At 48.5% G+C, this 17009-nt stretch overlaps 1 long non-coding RNA gene across 1 annotated transcript; it reads left to right on the plus strand.

Annotated features, from left to right (window-relative positions):
• Positions 1 to 3150: 3150 nt before the first annotated feature.
• On the plus strand, positions 3151 to 8383 carry LOC140853269 (uncharacterized). The gene is made up of 2 exons (XR_012136296.1): positions 3151 to 3771; positions 7187 to 8383. It is a non-coding gene; the product is annotated as an uncharacterized lncRNA (long non-coding RNA).
• The last annotated feature ends 8626 nt before the right edge of the window (positions 8384 to 17009 follow it).

The following is a 17009-nucleotide window of genomic DNA, read 5'->3' on the forward strand; positions in this document are numbered from 1 at the left end:
CTTCAGAACTTTGAGTTTGCATTGCAAAGAATTTGCCACTATCTGATAGTGAATCATGCACTGGATTTAGTATCATACCAGGTGTTGAATTGGGACAATCAACATTAGTGAAATCTTTGAATTGGGACAATCACATTATCAATGTCCTTTTTTGAACAGGTTTCATGTCCATAGTTGATCTGGGGTCAATTAATCCTGATTTTTCCAATTTGGCAAAGAGGATTTCTTCCATTTTTTATCTGATAAGTCCTAAATTCTGTATGGTCTAATTATGGAGAACTTGAGTTTCAATGTTTCATACAGGAAATGGAAAAAAAAAAAAAAAAAAAAAGAAAAAAATCAACCACACCCTGTTGATTTGGTTACCATGTGAATGTCGTGGTTGCAGTTGGGCTAGGCCCAATTCCATATCTGGACACTGACTTGGCCCAACATAGAGCAAGAGCTAAGGCCATTTCGGTCCTTCTAATAGAAGAAACCGTTGGGACCTCCATTTAAGAGAATATCTCGCTAGGGTTTTCCACTCATCCGCCGCATCTCCTCTCTGTTCCTTTCTTCTCCACATTTTCGTTTTTTCCGGCTTCTTCTTCTATTTTCGATTTTCAATGCTTTGATTTGGGTTTTGTAAGGGGCTTGTAGCCACAGGGAGAGCTGTGTAAAAGCGGTAGCTCTGAAATACCCGCAGGTTCTCTGCGGGGTGCCCATCGGCAACTTCTTCGAGCCCTAAAGAAACAATAACAGGAATGGTCTCATAGTACGGGCTTGTGCTCTCTGTGGGGATTCCCCCATATACTCTCTCACAACCCCGCCTCCAAAGACCATCACATCTCTCGAACAATTTCATGGCACTTCTTTTATTCACCCTCCCTCTTTTACACCCTTTAGGCTGCCAATTGGGGATGCCTTCCTTATTTTTGTTGTTTTTGCAATTAGTTTTAAGTAACGCTGAGTTTTTATTTGGCTTTCATTCTTTTTTTTTTTTTGGGTTAGGGAATGTGTGGGTTATGTTTGATATTATATTATGTCTACTGTAAATATGTGTCGCTTTGTAAGCATTTTTCTAACTATTTGGTTTCTTCTATCCTATCTCTGCGGCCTTCTTGGTTTTCCGCTAAGTTGGTTTCTCAAGATTTAAAAATGAGATTACTTTTTCTGGCTGAGTAATGACTCTGAACTTTAGAATTGTCCAATATTTTTGTGATGTAACTTATTGAAATTTGGAACAATTGATAAAAGGTTAGCAAGGAATGAGAAACGACTAGGTTATTGATCCAGCCTAACAGATTCTCCTGGAGGTCATCTTTTTTTCGTCACTAGATTTGGATATCTCTTTCATATTTTCATTTGGCATGTTTCTGTTTTTGTCAATTAAAGATCTCATTTTTGAGAACGTATCCAATTATTTCTGAGACTGATTGAGGTAGGTGGGAGAAGATTTATGTTTGTTCTTTTTTTTTTTTTTTAAAAAGTTTAACTGGATTACATATAATTATTATTATTACATAAATATCGACACTATGAAAGCGATGATGTTTAGACATCAGTGAGTTCTGTTTCAATCAGAGCGTATGCAGTATTTATGATTGAGATAGGTTAAGATGCATACAAGGGCGTAAAACATGCAGTAATCATATGAGAAACTACTAGCAAACCACAAAGAAATTACTCGGCATAAAGCTGTTTGCTTGACATCAACTTGACAAGCATATCAAAACATATTGGTTTATATGACAGAGATAATAAGAGCCAAGTTACCAATTATTTTGTTTTGTGGGTTCCTGACACTGCTACAAACCGAATCAGCTAAGCTCAAAATCTTGAACGTCAGCACCAGATTGGATTCATTGCAAATGGAGCAAGCACTACCCACAAAGAAAAGTTATTTTACATGTGAAAAGTATTACCCCATGATGGTGTTACATGATCTTGTAGTTACAAGCAACCAGCATTGTTCTTGTTGTCACACTTCAACAATAACAAGATTTCTGTGCTAATGCTAATTGAGTGTAATGCTAATGCCAAATGGATATGGTTGAAAGTTTTGGACTAGTCCCTCTAGATCTCAAAAAAGAAGAACCATAGCAGTTGACATCCTATTGCAAATTGGCCCTTCCTTAGACCTCTTCACCTTGGATGAGATATGTTTTTTTATTAGGAAAAACAGGAGGGTTTCTACCCTCACCTACTATCTTATTCCCATCTTCTTTACTTAGGGTGGAGCCTAGGTAGGCCTCGAGATGGAGTGGGCTTAGCACTTATGGTACAGTGTTGCTGGATTAATTAGTGCTGAAATGAGCAAACCAAAGTATGCTATACGGTATCAAATTGAACAGTACGGGATATACCATGCTACTTTGATATTGGTATAGGCAGTACGGAAGATATACCGATATTTGGTACATATCGAACTGATTCTGTACCGGATGTACTAACATGATAATAGGGGTATCGATATGAGATTTGGATCCGAGACAATATATCTTGAAGCGAACCATATTACATGATCAAATTTATCTTGTAAAATTGGAATCTCTCTCTTTGCTGATGGGATGAGAGGCAGTACCATCTAGGTCAAAATTTACCGGTAAGCTTATGTGGCCTTGTCGACTGGGAGCACAAGGGGCAGATTTTGGGAGGAAACTAGAAATGGGACGCAGGGAATCAAGTTCTGATCCAATTCCTTTTTCTTTTAAAAAAGAATCAAGTGCGACCAAGTTGGAGTAAATTTGCATGTAATTACTAGCGGACAAGACTAATTAATGCAACCATGAGGCTGCGCCTAGTTTTGGTCTCGTCTGACTAATATGCATCTAGACTGGGTCAACTTTAGGCTGGACGAACCTCAAAGCAAATTCAATAGGTCAAGTTAGTCTCCCTGATCCTTTCACAATTCCTAATTATATCATCACTATCGACGGTCCCCTAACTGACCAGTATAAGAAAATGAAAACTGATCCAGTTATTCCTCTCCCAGAGTTTTTGTTGTCCCATTGGGCCACAAAGCAAAGCTGAATTCTACTTGAATCAATCCGGGACTCCTAGTCAACCTGATAACATTATCAAACTGAAAGTACTTTTTTTTTTTTTTGATATATGCGGATAATTATAATTATTTAATATAAATATAATTAAAAAAATTAAAATACAAAATATCCTGCAGGGCAATCGGAATTTGGACTTTGATTCCACCATAGGCAAGGTCAAAAAACCCAGAAATCTCATTGAAACATGTTACAGTTCATTGGCCAATAATTCGTCGACACATCAGCATTGCGGCCTTGGGATAGCAGACCAACTTGTAAATCCCAATAAACGTAGATTTAAATCGGCACAATATAATATGTAATAAATAAAAATTGGAGCACGTGATGGAGACAAGCCACGTGGGCCCCACGCCAGCAGGCGACAAGATCGACCGTCCTCATCCTCCGCCGGACTCCTCTCCTCTCCGCCGCTCGTTGTTAAATCCGTCTCGATCCCCTCTTTCCGTTCCGCCGAAGAACGGGACCCGGAGCCAAAGAGAGCAAAAAAATGGCTCTTTTATTCTTTCCAGTTTCCTCTTCGAATTAGGGTTTCTATTTCTCGCCGCCTTCTCGAATTCGCTTGGTGCAGGTCGGGAACCGTTTCGGATCCGTCCGATTCGATCACGATGTGATGTGGTGTGTTCGTTCTGGTGGTCCCGGTTCCCCACTTGCATCAACTGAATTCGAGAACCTCTGGCGAAAGCAAGCTTCTCTCCGTTGCCCTCGTCACGAGATCAAATCACCAGAGGTTGGACGGTCCCTTTTTTTTTTTTCCCCCGGTTTTTTGGTTAAATATTGCCGTCTGTTTCATGAGCAATCGTTAACTTTTTCTGTGAATTTTAATTTTATTTTTAACTTTTGATGGCGATATGCAATAATTTTCTTTAATTTTTATATGATTTTAGTGGTAAGTATAGTACTTTCGTTATAAATGTGAGCACTACTTGCATCTAGTTGTAGTTAGTTCTTGATGGTACGTTATGGTTATGATCTTGTGCTTTTGGTGGCTGGTCATCTTCTTAGCACTATTTTCTGTTTCATGATTATGTGGGTTTGATATAGTGTTCTGCTATTTGGATTTATTAGTTGATTGCTTTCTAAAGGTAGACAGAGGTTTGAATGGAGTATTGATGGAGAAACAGTTGATTTGTAGGCTGATGCAAAGATTGTTATTGGCATTTCCAAATTTATGAATTCTACTTTACTGAGTGATTCACTTATTTATAACAGAAAAGAAGAAAAAAGATTTGAGTTGTGAAAAAAACAAAGGATACGAATTCCAAAGTTTGAATTTGGATTGAAATGGATGCTACTTATCTGTGAATAGCTCTTTCTGAGTTATAATTTGCTTAAGTTTACCATATTGTTCTACATGCCCTAAAAATCTGGCCTTTTAATATGTTGTGTGCTGAAAGTTTACCTGATCAGGGCAGTCGTTGCTCGAATTATGTGAATATTGGATTGCTTGCTTCAGGAATCGGTTCTATGACATTTATATCTTGGTACTTGGATATGATTTCCATAGTATGCTGACTCACAAACTGTACCAGTTAATCTTGAGATTTTGTCATGTTGAATTCCTAATACCAAAAGTTCTCCAAACACAAGACATTTGACCTGGATAATAGGTGGAAAGAAAAACTGTGTTGCCTTCTAATGAACTTCCCTAAATGAAAATAATACAATTTCTGAATGAATCTTGTTTACTTGAATATGTATCTGCTGGTTTAGTAAAGATCTTAGGCATATTTTATCTTTCATCCTTCATGTATGGGGTGCGAAATGGACTTTTATCGCTTTCATTAATTTTTCAATGGCAGTTGCCTTTTGATTTTGCTTTAAAGTCACTTTTCATTCTTCCCAGATCTTATGGTCAAGTTTGCCTGTGGTTGGCAGATCAAGATCACTATTTAAGAAAAGATTGTTTGCAGGGATTGTGTGCATCTATGATTTCGCAAAACCTATATGTATTTGGAAATTTCAACTTGATTAAATATATTGCATATGTCTACCATGGGCTCTATCAGCTTCATTATGATCACAATTTCAGTGAGTGAAAAATTAGATTGCTCTTTCTTTTTTGATACAAACGGGCGGTCACACCATTCTAGTGCAAGAGCAGCCCAAAGAGTCAAAATATAAAATATCTTTCAGGATCCGAGGGCAGGCGTCATTTTGACGCCATGTCCAGTTCCGGATGGTAATTTGGTCCGACCCATCGGATATCCGATTTGATCCGATCCGAATGGGGCGGGTTTTACCTGACCCGATTAAAATTCGGGGTGAGCATGGGTTTTAGAAAAAACATCCGAAGCGGGTATGGATAATAGTATACCTCATCCCGAATCCGATCCCCAACACAAAATCCTAGCCATCTAAGCTTCCCATATTTAGCCGCTCTGCCTCCCCTAAGTTTCCATATTCGGCCACTCCAAGCCTCCCACCCGATTGAGACTCTTGAGGATGGAAAAAGTAGAAGAAAAATTGGGAGAAAACGAAGAGAAAATCACAGAAAACAAAGAAAAAGTGAAAAAAAATTGAGAGGTAAGTTTTTTTCCTAAATAGATTGTCTTTTTTTTTTTTTTTGCTTCTTTTTCTTTTCTTTTCATTATCTTTTTTAGAGATCTGTGGGGAAGGAGAGTACTTGAGAGAGATTAGAAGGGTTTTTGAGGTTCCGATTGGGTTTTTTTCCTCAAATATATGGGATTTTGTCCGAGTTGTGGCGGTGTGAGTTGGTTCCTTGAGGTTTTGAGAGCTTAATCTTTGTAGAAGCATGATATTTTGTAAGGTTGGGGATTTTTGATTGAAAAAATTCTTCTTTAGTTACAAAATTTTTAATTTATAGGGCTCTGTTCCATTGCACAATTTTTTTAAAAAAAATTATATAGGGATTTTGGGTATATCCTATCCGATCCAACCCGATCTGATCCGATCGGTTTTTGGAGCTCAACCCGACTAGACTCGACCCGAGATGGATACGGGGCGGGTACGGGTATGTGTTTTTTTGCTGGCGGGACGGATACGGGTATCGATCAACCGATCCATATCCGATCCGTTGCCACTTCTATGTCCAGTCTCTAGTATGCTTGGTAACAAAGGAAGCCACCTAGTCCAATTGCTCTCTTGAACTTGCTGTCCTGTCTGTAATTTTAGTAGCAAATAGCTTCTACTTCTATATCACTGTCATATAATTCTACCTTCATTCTGAACTTTTATAGTTGCTTATGCTTTGTTTCTTTTCCTTACGATTGCTCACTGCCTTTATTGTGCTTATCCTTTGTGTTATCTCATTTAACATTCAGTCTTCACTTATTATACTCTAGTATTCTGCTGTTAACTCTGCTTGGCTGCCTTTGACATGACATTTTGACACAAAAATTACTTAATGATCCAAAAAATGTGGGTGGGGGGGATGGCTGGTAAGCGTTTGACAATGGAACACTTGATTCCTTTTTTATGAGAAAAAAATTAAGCACATAAATTAACTAAACAACTGAATTATAAAATCAAATAAGACTAATTCGGAAAAAATATAGAAGAATGGGAGTACAAGGCATGTGCCATGAGTTAGAACAACTTGCAAAAACTTGTAGATATTTTTAATCAATCTGCCAATAGATTGTAAAGTAACAAGTTGCAGTATAGAAGATCTTGCTGATTATATGCTTCAGTTGCAAGAATTTGCAACCAGTAACAGTTCTTATATGTTCATAACTTTAAAGAAATCAAGATTTGGGCAGAATAATTTACATCATCAAATACTCATTTGTGCATGAAGTGGAGGAAGCAAAACACAGAAGACCCTCAACCATAATTTTCCATAACTATGAATATCAGTAGGAAGGTACCAAAATTCTAATCATATAATCCAAAACTTTCTATCTTGCAACCAACATGAGAATTTTAGAAGATCAAGCCAACTCCACCAAAATCCAATGGCAATGGCCTTTTGCTGGTTTATGCTTCTTTCCAGCTGTCTTTGAGATCCGGTTGGAATGTGAGTGTGACCTGTTTTCTGGTATTTCCTTTTGTCGGGTATATAAAATGTTTATTCTTCACATAAGTCATCTACCATCTAAAATCTGATTTCTTATTTAGTTGGCATGCAATGTTGTTAATGATATCTTTTGCAAGTTGATTTAATCTGAATGCTATGAAGATAGGCAGTGGCAGATTGATGGTAAAGAAACTCTGTAAAGCAGCTCGGCAGGACATATTTTCTCGTCCATGACTCTGCTTTCTAAGGAGGATTCCGTTTAAAGTTTCAGTTCATCCACCAAGTGTGAATTTAGGCTGTTCGATCTCTCTGTTAAAGGTTGTGGCATTCTATCTGATACTGGGACCTTGAAGGATTCACAATCTTAAACTGTCAATGAACCCGGGACTATGATGACCTTTCTGACCTTTTACCTTGTAAGAAAAGCTGTCCTTCAGAATCAGCAAAGCAAAACTTATATGGGCACCAATATTCAATGACAACATTAACTCAGCAAGTGTGTGGTTATAGAGGAGGAACCGTGTGTGGATTCCCATCCCTCAGCGAGTAGGTAGTTCACACTGGAGCCTTGGCAATGGACACCGCATAGCTGTCTTAGAGGACCACAATCAAATTAATGTCATCACAGTAGGAGGCCGGCAGAACATTGCAGAGAAACCTATCTGACTCCAGGGGTGGCAGGGCTATCATTCAAGACAGATGACCCCAATATGACCTTCAGCTATCGTTGTCATCCAAGCCTGAGCCTAAATAGGGTGCTCGTCCGGTGACTACTGATCGAGATTCCATTACAGGGAAGTGAAGTTGAATTCCTACTGTAGTAACTGAAGCTTTAAATATATTGAGCAAGAGACTTCCAGCTGTTCGAAGGGAAAGCTCCGTAATTTACTGCTGGGCCTCGCGAATATGGGGAACTCATGAATGCACTGCTGCTATAAAAGTATCCTGGGTTCCCTAAGTTGAAGTTTGTATCATGATGTGTACCTGTGGTCACACATGTTGGTCTCGCAACATGTGTGAAGGACTCCAAATAGGATATAGTTGAGGCAAAGATATGTCACAGGCGGCCATGATCATAGCGATGTGTGGCTGGATGCAGATTTAAAGAGACGTAGGAAGATGAAGGCTTGATGCAACAAGGCCTAGTAGGCTGTTATCAGGGAAGAAATGTACCAGCTACTAGGATGGTCAGATAAACTACTGACTTTTCCATGTTTAGCTATTAAACCTCCAGGACTGATGCAGTGTAGGGTGGGCCTTCTGAAATGTCTGGACACATGGACAGGCCTTGTGTATGAATGTTTGCACTTGATATTTGGACAGTGATATCCAGAGGGTTTATAAATGCACATCGTTTTTATTAGATGCGTATGTATTAATTACCTTGGACAGGTTTTTTTGGGTAAAAATTACCTTGGACAGTTTGCAGCACAAATGGATGATGGAATATCACATAACATGGAGCTCCTGTGTCAGCTTCACTTGCTTAGGTTGAGCACAGAACAACCTGAGTGTCACTGCTTACTAGCCTAGGTATAATTGGAAGCACTTGATGCTTTCATTTTGGATGGTTGTTCTGCTCAGGGTTATTGTTGGGGAATATCCACCGACCGACCGATCGATGGCCGGAGGGACCGACCGACCGACCGATGGCCGGAAGGACCGACCGACCGACCGACAGCCGGAGGGACCGACCGACCGACCAACAGCCGGAGGGACCGACTGGCAGACGCCATCACTGGCCAATTGACGGCCCATCACCGACTGGGGGTGTGTCGGGCGTATCCCTCCCGACCGACTGACGGTCCGACCGACCGACGGCCGGACCGACCGATTAGCGGTCAGAGCGACCGACTGACGGATGCCATCACTGGCTAATTATCGGCTCACGACCGACTGAGGATATGTCGGGCGCACTTTTTCTGACCGACTGAACCCAGAGGTCCGATGGCCGACTCACGAAAGACTCGCCGACCAACGGAGGGGCCCGACACCACTCAGCTGGCCACCGACTTTGGGTCGGTCGGCTCCTCCAACCGCCGTACAGCCGCCAGACCTTGTCAGCTCTGACAGCAACATGCGGCACGGCTACCTAGGGGCATTGTCCCGCCGAGGGCATTGTCAACCCTGGTGATTTGATAGCCGTACGGCGACGTGACACTTTCACGGCGACTCTGACAGTCTACAGTGAGTTGCCAGTTCCTCACTTGTCTGCGCCATAAATGACGGCGCCATATCGTGCTCCACTATATAAATCGGGGAAGGCAACAGTGCAGGGCCGCTCCGTCTCTCCCACTCCTCGACTCCCAAAAACACAGGCTCGCTCCTCTCTCTCTCTCTCTCTCTCTCGATCGAGCCCTCTGTCTACATTTCACTGTTGCCCAGTCACCTCTCTGACTTGACCGTCGGAGGGTCTCCGCCGGAGCCGCCTCCGGTCAGAGTGGACTTCTCATTTTTGCAGGTGCACGCTTTCCGACGATCGGACGACGAGGCGATTGGCCGCAACAGATTGGCGCGCCAGGAAGGAGACAGCATGACAAAGACAAGAGCTCAACGATCGAGAATCACTGGGTCGGCAAGACGCTCTTCCCGTCGGGAAGAGGCCTCCCCGCCACCACCGGCGGCGGAGCCCAGCTCTCCGCGCCCTGCAGTGACCACGGAGGCGCAGATTGCGGCCATCGTACGGCAGATGACCGTACTGACGGACGCAGTCAAAAGCCTCCAGCAGCAACCGGCGGCCCGACCGATGCCCTCCAGGAGCAGCCGCCGACGGCCGCGCCGATCCCTGTCGCCTCCATGCGAGCGCCCCCAACAGCGCTCCCACGGAGAAGAGGAGGGACGACCATGGCGCGACGGCCGACGGTCCCAGCAGCCCTCTCCTTCCCCGTTGGAACGGGAAAGGAAGGAGAAACGGCCGCGCACGCCGTCGGCCTCCCTCTCAGAATCTTCGGGAGACTCCACTCCTGGGGTCTCCCAGCATCGACGAGCGGACGACTACGAGCGGTGGTTCGAGGAAATCGACCGCCGACTCGCGCAGTTGCAGATGGACGGCCAGAAGTCTTCCAATGATGTCGACTTCCAGACCGCCCAACCTCTCTCCCGACTGGTCCTCGACGAGCCGATTTTCAGTCGGTTCAAAATGCCGCACGTGGAGCCATACGACGGCTCCACCGACCCAGTCGACCACCTCGAGAGCTATAAAGCTCTCATGACGATCCAAGGGGCAACCGACGCTCTTTTTTGCATCGGCTTCCCCGCCACACTCCGCAAGGCTGCCAGGGCTTGGTACTTCGGTCTTCGATCGGGAAGTATCCACTCCTTCGGGCAGCTCGAGCATTCGTTCGTGGCCCATTTCAGCACCAGCCGAAAGCCGCCGCGAATGTCGGACAGCCTTTTCTCCCTCAAGCAGGGGGAAAGCGAGACGCTCCGACACTTCGTGGCGCGATTCAACGCGGCCACGCTTGAGGTCTGGGACCTCAACGAAGACATGGCTGTCTCAGCCATGAAGCGGGGCCTGAGGGCGTCCCGATTCACCTATTCTCTGGACAAGACCCTCCCCCGGACTTATGCCGAGCTACTGGAGTGCGCATACAAGTATATGCGCGCGGACGAAGGAGCATCCGACCGACGCTTGGTCGAGCCCAGAGGCCCGAAAGAGAAGCGGAGAAAAGGTCGGGAGCCCGCCGAACCAAGCAGGCCCCCGATCAATAGTCGGGTCTCGCCACCCCGACGAATCCAAAAGTCACCCCGGCAACAGACTCCGAGGCTGGCACGACCCAGGTACGACTCCTACACTTCTCTATTCGCTCTCCGTGCGCAGATCCTGATGGAGATCGAGGGGGAGGAATACCTGCGACGGCCTCCGCCTCTGAAGGCAAAAGGCCTCGACCGTCGGAAGTACTGTCGATTTCATCGAAGCCACGGCCACGATACCGAGCGGTGCATCCAGCTGAAGGATGAGATCGAAGCTCTCATCCGTCGGGGGTATCTCGGCAAATTTCGGAAGGGTCCGCCGACCCAACCAGTTGCCGATCGACGACCCCAGCCGACTGAAGGAGCGGCGAACAATCAGCCGACGGTCGGAGTCATCAACATGATCTCCAAGCGGCTGGGCCCGAGGACGTCTGCGGGAGGGGAGCCGACGAAAAAGCCGCGCCCGGACGACGTAATCACCTTTACGGAAGACGACGTTCGGGGCATCCAAACTCCCCACGACGATGCTGTTGTTGTGTCGGCGACAAGAGCAAATTATGATGTAAAACGAATTTTTGTTGATAATGGAAGTTCGACAAATGTTTTATTTTACTCGACCTTCTCCCGAATGCGATTGTCAACTGACCGACTTAAGAGGGTCTCTGTGCCCCTGATCGGCTTTGCCGGAGACGCTGTCACGACAGAGGGAGAAATTACCCTGCCCATGACGGCCGGCACCGAACCTCGGCAAAGCACGGTCCACCTCACTTTCACAGTCGTCCAAGTTCCTTCGGCTTACAACGCCATACTTGGACGACCCGGATTGAACGCCCTCAAGGCGATCGTCTCGACGTACCATCTCCTTGTTCGGTTCCCGACCAAAAACGAAATCGGGGAGATGCGCGGAGATCAACAGCTCGTCCGACGATGCTTTCAAATCTCCGCTCAAAGCGATGAGTCGAGGGGTTCTCTGACGATCGACAAGCTGGACCAGCGGGAGGAGGAAGAACGAGGTTCGCCAGCCGAGCAGCTCGAGGCGATCCCGATAGGAGAAAATCCCGACAGGAAAGTTTGGGTCGGGTCTCAATTACCCGACACCGAACGACGCCGACTGACGGAGCTGCTGACGGCCAATGCCGACATATTTGCTTGGTCGGCAGCAGATATGTCGGGCATCCCCCCAGAAACAATAACTCACCGACTCAACATCGACCCGACGATGAGGCCGGTAAGGCAGAAGAAAAGGTCCTTCGCCCCAGAGAGGCAGAGGGTCATCGACGAAGAAGTGGACAAGCTACTCGAAGCAGGCTTCATTCGGGAATCCACGTATCCCGATTGGCTCGCCAATGTTGTCATGGTCAAAAAAGCCAACGGGAAGTGGAGGATCTGCATCGACTATACCGACCTAAACCGAGCCTGCCCGAAGGATAGCTTTCCACTTTCGAAGATCGACCAGCTGGTGGATGCGACGTCCAGATTTCGACTGCTCAGCTTCATGGACGCCTTCGTCGGATACAACCAGATCCGGATGGCGCCTGAAGACGAGGAGCACACCGCGTTCGTGACTCCCAAGAGCCTCTACTGTTATCGGGTGATGCCCTTCGGACTGAAGAACGCCGGCGCCACCTACCAGCGACTCGTCAATAAGGTCTTCAAGGACCAGATCGGGCGCAACATGGAGGTATACGTGGACGACATGCTGGTGAAGAGCACGCAGACCCCGGACCATGTTCAGGATCTCGAGGAGACCTTTCGCACCCTTCGACGACACCGAATGAAGCTCAACCCGACCAAATGTGCTTTCGGGGTGACCTCAGGGAAGTTCCTCGGATTCCTCGTTTCACAGAGAGGGATCGAGGCCAACCCTGAGAAAATAAAGGCGATCCTCGGCATGCGCCATCCGAACACCAAGAAGGAGGTCCAACAGCTGAACGGAAAAATCGTCGCTCTTAGCCGATTCATTTCCCGATCAGCTGAAAGGTGCCTCCCGTTCTTCAAGATTTTGCGTCAGGCGAACGGTTTCTCTTGGTCGGATGAGTGCCAGCGGGCCTTCGAAGATCTGAAGAAGTACTTGGCTTCCCCACCGTTGCTCGTGAAGCCGCAGGTCGGGGAGACCTTGTATCTCTACTTGGCCACGCCTCCTGAGGCGATCAGTTCGGTGCTCGTTCGGAAAAACGAGTGCCGAACTCATCAGCCCATCTACTACACCAGCAAAGTGCTCCACGGCGCCGAAGTCAGATATTCGGAGACGGAAAAGATGATTTTCGCCCTGACCGTCTCCGCGCAACGACTCCGTCCATACTTCCAGGCCCACGCCATAGTGGTGCTCTCCAACCAGCCCCTGAGGGCGATACTGCGCCGACCCGACACATCTGGACGACTCGCGAAGTGGGCGATGAAGCTCAGCGAGTTCGACATTCAGTACCGACCAAGGCCTGCCCTGAAAGCTCAGGTCTTGGCCGACTTCATCGTCGAATGCCCGACAACCGACCAAAGGTCGGGAGCTGAAGACCCAGGACGAGATGCGGTCTCTGAGCCAAACCCGATCTCCACCTGGGTACTCCACATCGACGGAGCCTCAAACGCTCAGGGAAGCGGGGCCGGGCTCCTGCTCACGAATTCGGATGGGGTGGTCACCGAGTACGCCCTCCGGTTCGACTTCAAGGCCTCCAACAATCAAGCCGAATACGAGGCACTCCTCGCTGGCTTGAGGATGGCGAAGGAGCTGGGCATCGACAGCCTCCGGGCATTCTCCGACTCTCAGCTGATCGTAGGGCAGGTCAAGGGCGAATTCGAGGCGCGTGATCCGACCATGATCAAGTACCTTCAGAAAGTGAAGGACCTCGTGGCGCGCCTCGAGTATTTCGAAATTTTCCACATCCCTAGGTCGGAGAACGCTTGTGCCGACGCACTCTCCAGATTGGCAACGTCGGCCTACGACTCTTTGGGTCGGACGTTCGTCGAAAACCTCCAGCAGCCGAGCATCGATCGGGTCGAGGAAGTACAGCAGCTAACGTCCGAACCAAGTTGGATGGATCCGATCGTCCGGTACCTGACCGACGGGATCAGTCCCGAAGATCCCACGGAGGCCAAGCGACTCCGATGGTCGGCCTCGCAATATGTCATCATGGACGGCCGACTCTACAAAAGGTCATTCTCCCTTCCCCTGCTTAGGTGTTTGGGACCAACCGACGCCGACTACGCTCTCCGAGAGGTTCACGAAGGAATTTGCGGGGACCACTTGGGGGGCAAGTCCCTGGCCTTCAAGGTCCTGCGACAAGGCTACTACTGGCCCACCATGAAAAATGATGCGGCCGAGCTGGTCCGGAGGTGCGAACCTTGTCAAAAGTATGCCAATATTCAACACCAACCGGCCAGCCGAATTGCTCCCATTATCGCTCCATGGCCCTTCGCTCGGTGGGGGGTCGATATTCTCGGCCCTTTCCCTCCAGCGTCGGGTCAGAGGAAGTTCATCGTCGTCGCCATCGACTACTTCACGAAGTGGGTCGAGGTCGAGCCCTTGGCGCAGATCACCGAGCGGAAGATGGAGGACTTTATCCAAAAATTCATCATCTTCAGGTTTGGGTTGCCGCACACCATCGTCACCGACAATGGACGGCAATTCGACAACCAGGATTTCAGAGACTTCTGCGTCAGGTTCCACATAACGCACCGACTGACTTCAGTCGGGCACCCACAGTCTAACGGTGAGGTTGAGGTGACCAACCGGACCTTGCTCCATGGACTCAAGACCCGACTGAATGAAGCCAAAGGTCTCTGGGTCGACGAGCTGGGCTCCGTTCTGTGGGCTTACCGAACGACCCCCCGCGTCCCGACCGGGGAGTCGCCGTTCAGCTTGGCCTACGGGACAGAGGCGATGATCCCGCTCGAGATCGGACTGTCATCTTCAAGGGTCGAGCGGTATCAGGAGCCAGACAACTCCGAGGGTCGGAGGGCCGACCTGGACCTCCTCCCCGAACTACGAGACGAGGCTCAAATCCGAATGGCTTCATACCGACAGAGGATCGCCCGGTATTACAACGCCAAGGTCAGACCAAAGCTCTTCAGGCCTGGTGACTTGGTCTTGAGGAAGGTGGAGGTCTCGAAGCCCTTGGATCAGGGGAAGTTGGCTCCAAACTGGGAAGGAACCTACAAGGTTGCAGACACCTACGGACCGAGAGCCTATCGGCTGGAGACCCTTGAAGGGAAGCCCATTCCCCGGACTTGGAACGCCGACAACTTGAAGTTGTATTACCCATGAGCTTTGTAATTGTTCAGTCGGAAAACAAACTCGGTTTGAAATCTCGGAGTCTTAACTCTTCGACTAATGATCGGCGCTCGCCAAAGCCCCAACGTATTGACGTGGACCTAGCATCCACCTAAAACCGACGACCTCATCGTCGGTAACGCATCGGACCCTTACAAGGATCGATGCATCTACAATGACAGGAGTCGACACTCCTTCGACAGTCGACGAGACATCGGATCCTTACAAGGACCGATGCATCTACAATGACGGGAGTCGACATTCCTTCGACAGTCGACGAGACCTCAGACCCTTGCAAGGACCGATGCATCTACAATGACGGGAGCTGGCGCTCCTTCTACGGTTGAACTCTCGGGCCAGACCATCGGCTAACATGCCGATCGGGCCCCGACCAAGAAAAGGCGAAATGCCTACGCGACCGACGTCGCGACTCCCGACCGAGTCACGGCCGGTCGAAGGATATTCGGCTTACCACCGTCTATCACACGACGCGACCTTAGTCGCATCTACGACTTACCGACCGAGCCACAGTCGGCCGGAGGATATGCGGCTTACCACCGTATATCACGAGGCGCGGAGGTGTACCCGACATAAGGGTATCGGGGCCCGACTTATCGGTGCTCCCCCGACTGAATGCGCCGGACGACTTTCGACTGAACAAGTCAGAGGACCCGACTGCCGAACCGTAATCACGGTCGGTCGGATCCCGGCTCAACGGGCGCCCGACCGAAGATCTCGACCATCAAAGTCCGATCTGAAATCGGGACTTACTCTACCTTCGTGGCTCCCGACTTAACATACGCGCCCGATGATCAGCATTGACTATCAGAAGCCGATCTAAAGGCGGGACCTACCTTGCCTTCGGGTCGGCACAAGTTGCCAAACATCCTAACCGACCTATGGCAGTTAGCGACTTATTTTAAGTTAGCGACTCACATAGGCATGCGACATTATAGATACATTCGAGAGAGTGAAAAAGTTTCATTCAAAACTGAAAGAGAATTACAAAGTCGGGTCGAAGCCCGATTACAAGTACTTCAGGAAAAAAGAAAAACAAAAACAGAGGTAGTCGGCAGGGCCCGATCATCTGTCTTAGTCGATCTCCTCGACCGACGGAGGATCGGGGATGACCGGCGTGTCGGCCATAAGCGGCGCTGGGTCGGCGGCTGAAGGAGGGGCTTCGGTCGGCAAGGGGATATCGGTCGGCGCCACCTGCTCCGGGACGGCTTCCTCCGCCACGACGACGCCTCCCGACGGCTGGTCGGCCATCTCCTCGGTTCCTTCCTCCTCGGCTACTGGCGGGACGACGCTGCTGACGTCCAGCTCTGGGTACAAGGCATGGACGGCATCCCGACCGTCCTCGAACCCCACCCGGTACGAGGCGAAGCCCGACTCGAGCATCTCCTCCCGGTATTGGTCGGAGGCCCGGAAGTCTTCCACCGCCCGATCGGCCGACTCTTTCGCCGACCTTGCCTCGTCCTCCGCACGGGCGAGCGACTCCCTCGCCGACTCCGCCTCAGCCTTCGCCATTTCGGCTCGATCTGGGCGATTGATAGCTCCTCTTCGGCTTCGGCGAGCTTCTCCAGGCTGACCCGAAGCTGCTCGCGCTCGCTTTTGAGTTCGGCGGTGGCGCCGTCTCGTTCGTGCCGAAGACGACGCACGGCCCGACCCTTGTGTCTGGCCTCCTTCTTGGCCGATCGGAGTTCGGACCCAAGCCGGGAGACCTCGTCTACTAACTTGGCCTCCCGGTCGGCCGATTGCTGAAGGTGGTCGGCCAACATCGCCCTCTCGGCTTCGGCCGCCGCCGACCTCTCCTTGTAAGCGGCCCGGACGTTGCCGAACCTTCGGTACCCGGCCTCCAGTTCCGACATTATATAGATCAGCTGCCGGTTGAAAAGGCTTCGCCAGGATCACATAACAACAAAAATTTCTAAGGGAAAGAGAAGATGATGCGAAGCTTACCTCGACCATGGTCGGATAGAACCGCGACAGCATCTCGGTCACCTGCCGAGATCTCAGCGACTCTACG

This window comes from Elaeis guineensis, chromosome 13, assembly GCF_000442705.2.
Source record: "Elaeis guineensis isolate ETL-2024a chromosome 13, EG11, whole genome shotgun sequence".
Classification (NCBI taxonomy): domain Eukaryota; kingdom Viridiplantae; phylum Streptophyta; class Magnoliopsida; order Arecales; family Arecaceae; genus Elaeis; species Elaeis guineensis.